General features: G+C 43.6%; 1 pseudogene; it reads left to right on the forward strand.

Annotated features, from left to right (window-relative positions):
* Positions 1–241: 241 nt before the first annotated feature.
* Positions 242–2175, forward strand: LOC130886338 (stress-70 protein, mitochondrial-like; annotated as a pseudogene).
* The last annotated feature ends 4182 nt before the right edge of the window (positions 2176–6357 follow it).

Here is a 6357-nt window from a genome sequence, read left to right on the forward strand (position 1 = left end):
GCACCAGGTGCATTGTGGGTAGTGAGACCGCTCTGTTATATAAGACCTTTGGTGACTCTTAGGAAGGTGAGGGCAATGGGGAAAGAGAAGAGGGGGGAGGGAAATGGCATACATACTCCACTGTCAGTCTATCACAGAGCGTGAACTGCCTGAACCCTTCCTCCTTAAGAAGACCACAGTGGCAGCTCGGAACCTGTGGGGTGTTTGTTTTCTGCTCTCGTGTCCCCTCTGTGCAGCCGCCATGATAAGCGCCAGCAGAGCCGCAGCCGAATGTCTCGTGGGCACTGCAGCTTCCTGGAGTCTGATGGTCGCCCGTCATCAGATCAGTGACAAGCAAAGGTGCAGTTGTGGGTATTGATTTGAGTACAGCCAGTTCCTGTGTGGTGGTTATGGAGGGCAGACAAGCAAAGGTCCTGGAGACTGCTCAAAGTGCCAGAACTACGGCTTCTGCCTTTACCGAAGCTGGAGAAAAACTTGTTGGCATGCCAGCAAAGCAACAGGCTGTCATCAACCCAAACCACACCTTCTATGCTACCAAGCATCTGATTGGGCATTGCTATGATGACCCCGATGTACAGAAAGTCGCCAAAAATGTTCCTTTTAAAATTGTCGGTGCCTCTAATGGTGATGCCTGGGTTGAGGCTCATGGGAAACTCTTCTCCTAGTCAGATTGGAGCATTTGTGTTGATGAAGATGAGACTGCTGAAAAGTACTCAGGTCACACAGAAAAAAAAAATTCTGTGATCACAGTCCCTGCTCATTTCAGTGACTCACAGCAACAGGCCACTAAGCCAGATAGCTGGGCCAAGTGTACTTCGAGTGATTAGTGAACTTCCAGCTGCCACCCTGGTGCATGATCTGGACAAATCTGAAGAAAAAGTCACAGCTGTGCATGGTTTAGGTGGTGGAACCTTTGACATTTCTATCCTGGAAATTGTGGAAGGACTGTTCGAGGTGAACTCCACCAGTGGGGATGCTTCCTTAGGCGGTGACTAGGCTTTGTTACAGCACATTGTCAAAAGGGAGTTCAAGAGGGAGACGGATTGACTTCACCAAAGACAACCTGGCACTTCCAAGGGTTCGAGAAGCTGCTGAGAAGGCTAAGCGTGAACTCTCCTCGTCTGTGGAGACTGACATAAATTGCCACTTCTTACAAAGGATGCTTCTGGACCCAAGCATTTGAATAGGAAGCTAACCCGCACTCAGAAGGCATCAGTGCAGATCTAATCAAGAGAACTATTGCTTCATGTCAGAAAGCTACGCAAGATGCAGACGTCAGCAAGCACGACATAGGAGAAGGGATTCTGGTTGGGGGCATGATGAAGAAGCCCAAGGTTCAGCAGACTGTGCAAGATATTTTTGGCAGAGCCCCAAGTAGAGCTTTAAGTCCTGATGAGGCTGTAACCATCGAAGCTGCCATTCAGGGAGGTGTGCTGGCTGGTGATGTCACAGATGTATTGCTCCTGGATGTCACTCCCCTCTCTGTGGGTATTGAAACTCCGGGAGGTGTCTTTATGGAACTTATTAATAGGAATACCACTATTCCAACCAAAGAGAGACAGGTATTTTCTACCACTGCTGAGGGACAAACTCAAGTAGAGATTAAAGTGTGTCAGGGAAAGCGAGATATGCTGCAGACAACAAACTTCTAGGGCAGTTCACTTTGATTGGAATTCCCCAGCCCCTCATGGAGTCCCTCAGATTGAAGTTACATTTGACATTGATGCCAATGGTATTGTACACGTTTTTGCCAAAGATAAAGGAATGGGTCATGAACAACAGATTATGATCCAGTCTTCTGATGGATTAAGCAAAGATGACATAAAAATATGGTTAAAAATGCAGAGAAGTATGCTGAGCAAGACCAGAGAAAGAAAGAACGTCTGGAATCAGTTAATATGGTTGAAGGAATTATTCATGACACAGAAACCAAGATGTAAAAATTCAAGGACCAGTTACCTGCTGATGAGGAAAGAGATTTCCAACATGAGAGAACAGCTTGCTCGGAAGAACAGTGAAACGGGAGAAAACATTAGACAGGCAGCATCTTCACTTCAGCAGGCATCACTGAAACTCTTTGAAATGGCATATCAAAAGATGGCATCTGAATGGAAAGATTCTGGAAGTTCTGGTACTGGGGACCAGAGGGAAGATCAGAAGGAGGAGAAACAGTAGCAGTGGCAAGGCATTGAGAGAGGCCAGGACAATATGAAGCTCAGGAGTAAAGGGACGTCCTGAGCAGAAGAGGGTCAAACGTCAGCCTTTTCACTGCCTTAGCAGTAACCCACATAATTTCCTTAATAAATAAATGTAGTGATTACAAGCATGTTCCCCCCCCCCGCAAAAAAAAATGCCACAGTGAATGCAGACTGCTCACATTGGTTTATTTTGTCTTTCTCATGGAATAGTTCTGAACATCAGAATGGTGGGGAAGTGTGTGTGATGTGTGTGTGGTGTTTTCTGTCTATATGTACAGGTAATATGTGTGTATGTGTGGTGCTGTGTATGTGTGCAAATAGTATGTGTGTGTGTGTGGTATGTGTGTGTGGTGTTTTCTGTGTATGTATACAGGCAGTATGTGTGTGTGTGGTACTGTCTGTGTATGTGTAAATGGAGTATGTGTGTAGTGTATGTGCATGTAGCTTATATGGTGTGATAGGTATGCTGTGTATGTATTGTATGTGTGGTGTATGTGTGCTATGTGTGTGCGGTGTGTGTGTAGTGTAGATGTGTGTGTATGCTGTGGTGTATATGTGTGGTGTGTATGTGTATAGGGTGTGGTATGTGTGTGCTTGTATGTGATGTGTGGAATGTATGATGTGTGTGTATATGTATGTGTGTGTGGTGAGGTCTGTGTACGTATGCAGGTGGGGGTGTGTATGTTTGGTATTGTGGTATGTGTGTGTGGTGTGTGTGGTATGTGATCTGTGTGTGTGTGCTTAAGTGTATGTATGTGTGTTCTGTGTATGTATGATGTGTTTATGGTGTGTGTGTGTGTGTGTGATGTTTTAGAATATGAGCAACAACAACTAAAAGTCTCATGACTTACTGGATGGATACTGCTTTAGTTTTTGCTTACAGCCATATGCTACAGCATTCATGGAAATGTTGGTTGGTTGGTTGGTTGGTGGGTTGGTTTGCTGGTTGGTTGGTTGGTTTTTTTGAGACAGGGTTTTTATGATTTTTGTTGTCGGCGGGTCCCAAGCAGCTGGCAGCAGGGTGGGCTAATCCTGGCCACAGTGAGGTTCCCTGATAGGGAGAGCTGCGCAGACCCAGCCATGCAGCGAGCAGCTGGGCAGGCCACAGTGAGTCCCCCAAAAGACGCAGGTTCCCAGCAGCGAGCGGCTGGGCTGGCAAGAGGGTGGGAGACACATGGACAGATACATAATACAGAATAGAATTGTATATTTATTACTTAAAGGGGGAGAAGGAGAAGAGAAAAGAGAGAAAGGGGGGCAGTAAAGTAGGGAGAGGCAGAAGCAAAGCTGCTTCTCCAAAAGGAAAATGAAAAGGAGAGCGAGCTCAGGCCGGAAGCTGAAGATCAGCCTGCCTCAGCGGATGGGGGAGGGAGTGGGTGTGGCTTGTCTCTTAAAGAGACGAAAATCATAACAGGGTTTTTCTGTATAGTCCTGGCTGTCCTGGAACTTGCTCTGTAGAACACCTGGCCTGGAACTCAGAGATCTACCTGACTCTGCCTCCCTAGTGCTGGGATTAAAGGTGTGCGCCACTACCACCCGGCTACATCCATAAAAATCTTTAGTGACACAGGCTGGAGCAATTCAGCATCAGAGTTATCCATATTTTTATCAGACAGGGGCAGCCATAATTCCAAATTCCACCTAGGAACTCACTAGAAATTGTTCTACTAAGTAGATTTTCCTAATATTGCCGCCACCTCTCCAACATCATGTAAACAGTACTAAGGAGGAGAGGCATCAACCAAACCCTGGGATCAGGAGAGCTCCCCACAACTGTATGATATCCTATCCCGGCCAGCAGGACACGAACAGAGGTCCCTGATAAACCTGGAGAGGAGGAATGAAAGGGCAAGAGACAGGAGAAATGACAGCAAGACAGGCTTTCTGATCAAGCTGCCCATTTTACTATTCCTCATAGCAAACAGGTAGGGGGTAGGGGAGGGTGTCAGGAAAGTCCCATCTGCTGTAATTCAGATCTGAAAGGTCTCTGGTTTAGAGAAAGAGATATTAACTAACAAAGGAAATGCTAATTGCTTCTAAAGCCTAGAGCCTGCAGGTCTCACCAGGAGACAAGATACCAGGTTAATTTCCTAGGCCCAGAACATACCTTTCAGAGGTGATAAAAATGAATATTTTACTTAACTTGTGAACTTAAGATGGCATAAACAAAATACAGGTCTCAAAATACAGGTCTTTGCTTCCGGCACTATCCCGTCTTTCTTTCCTGCCTCAAACTGGCATAGAAATCTTGTCTACTTCCAACAAAGAAAATCACTTTTCAAGGAAAAAAATTTCAGATTCCATAAAAAATTAATTTAGAATATACAAGGGTGGCCTTTCAAAATGTCAGTTTCTTTAAAGATGTTGAATCTTGTCAGGCACGGCAGTAGGACTGTAAGTTCAAGAACAGCCTGAGGATCTTAGTGAGCCTCTACCTCAAACTTAAAAAGAAACCATGGCAATAGCTCAGTGGAGGAGCCCTTACCTAGGATTCACAGAGCACTAGGCATTTCTTAATCCTGCAAAACAAAAGAGCTCTTGCAACACATAATATCCAACCTGTTATTTTCAAAAGGCAATGTGAGTTCCAGAACAACATAGACAGCTGGCATTGGAGTTAAAATTTAAAAAAAAAAAAAATTAGTTCATATCAACTTCTAAAACTCTTTTGAACGCAAGTACAAATATCAGTTGAAAACTATTAAGCTTATTAACAATATGTTTAGTGATCTGAACAATAATTATAATGGGAGCCGGGCGGTGGTGGCGCACGCCCTTAATCCCAGCACTCGGGAGGCAGAGGCAGGTGGATCTCTGTGAGTTCGAGGCCAGCCTGGTCTACAAGAGCTAGTTTCAGGACAGGAACCAAAAAGCTACAGAGAAACCCTGTCTCGAAAATCAAAAAATAATAATAATAATAATAATAATTACAGTAGGAAATACATTCAAGTCTGGTGGTTGGCCGGTTAGCCAGTTGGGTGGCTTTAAGGTAAAGTCTCACTATTAAGTCCTAACTTGCTATGTAGACCAGGCTTATCTTAAACTCAGAAAAAATCAACTCTGCGTCCTGAGAGCTGGGATCACAATATGAGGCACCATACCCCGCACTACATTTAAATTCTTAACATAACCATGTTCAGTGTCTTAGAGATGAAGATATTTATATGTCTATTACGGAATTTTAACATTGTAGGTAGAGCACTTACTTCTTTGCAACCAAAATACAAAGATTTATAGCCTTCCAGCTTCTTCAAATGTGACTAGGATTCAAAGTAGAGATCAAAGCCATACATGCAAAACATTTAAAAGCCTTCTTAAAAACACTGAGACTAACTTAGAAGCATATATAATTGGCTATTAAAATCTCTGTTAAGCAAAATCATTAAATCTCTATTTTAAAAATAAGGACTCTAATAAACTCATAGAGGTATTATTTTGGCCTTTGTAGAAATAAGCAAATAAAAAATAAAAATTATTTCCATAATTAACCCTAGATTTTTCCCCTTCAATCTGACAATGGTTGAGTATAACCAGAGACTGTTCTTTCATTCCCAGCTTCCCAGACCCAAATAATCACACAGAAACTGAATTAACTACAACAGTGTTTGGCCAATGTCTCAGGCGTATTTTTAGCTAGCTTTTCTATCTTAAGTTAACCAATTTCTATTATTTTATATTTTACCATGAGGCTTTTGGTTTGTTAGCTCTTGCTTCTTGGACAGCTACATGGCATCTGCCTCCTTTGGCAGCTACATGGCATCTCCTAGATTCCACCTACTCTGTCTCTATATCTCTTCCAGCCTGGCTATATTCTGCCCTGCCATAGTCCAAAGCATTTTCTTTATTAACCAATGGTAATAAAGCATATTCGCAGCATACAGAGGGGAATCCCACATCAGTTGAGGTGGGGGAGAGTTTTGTTCTTTTAAATATTACCTAGAAAGAATAAAATCACCAAATAAGGGAAGCAGAGCCATCCAGCTGTGATTCAGCCACCTTAACTCCAGTTCTCTCAGGCTTCTGTTGCCGTCTGGATTCTGGTTAGAGAACAAGGCTGGGCCAAGGACATGCAGCTTCACCAGCAATGTCTGAGGATCAGACAGGAGTCCAATCTCTGCAGAAATCCACCCTGAGAATCTGAAAGTTGCTTTTGTGCATT

Source organism: Chionomys nivalis, chromosome 1 (genome assembly GCF_950005125.1).
Source record: "Chionomys nivalis chromosome 1, mChiNiv1.1, whole genome shotgun sequence".
Classification (NCBI taxonomy): domain Eukaryota; kingdom Metazoa; phylum Chordata; class Mammalia; order Rodentia; family Cricetidae; genus Chionomys; species Chionomys nivalis.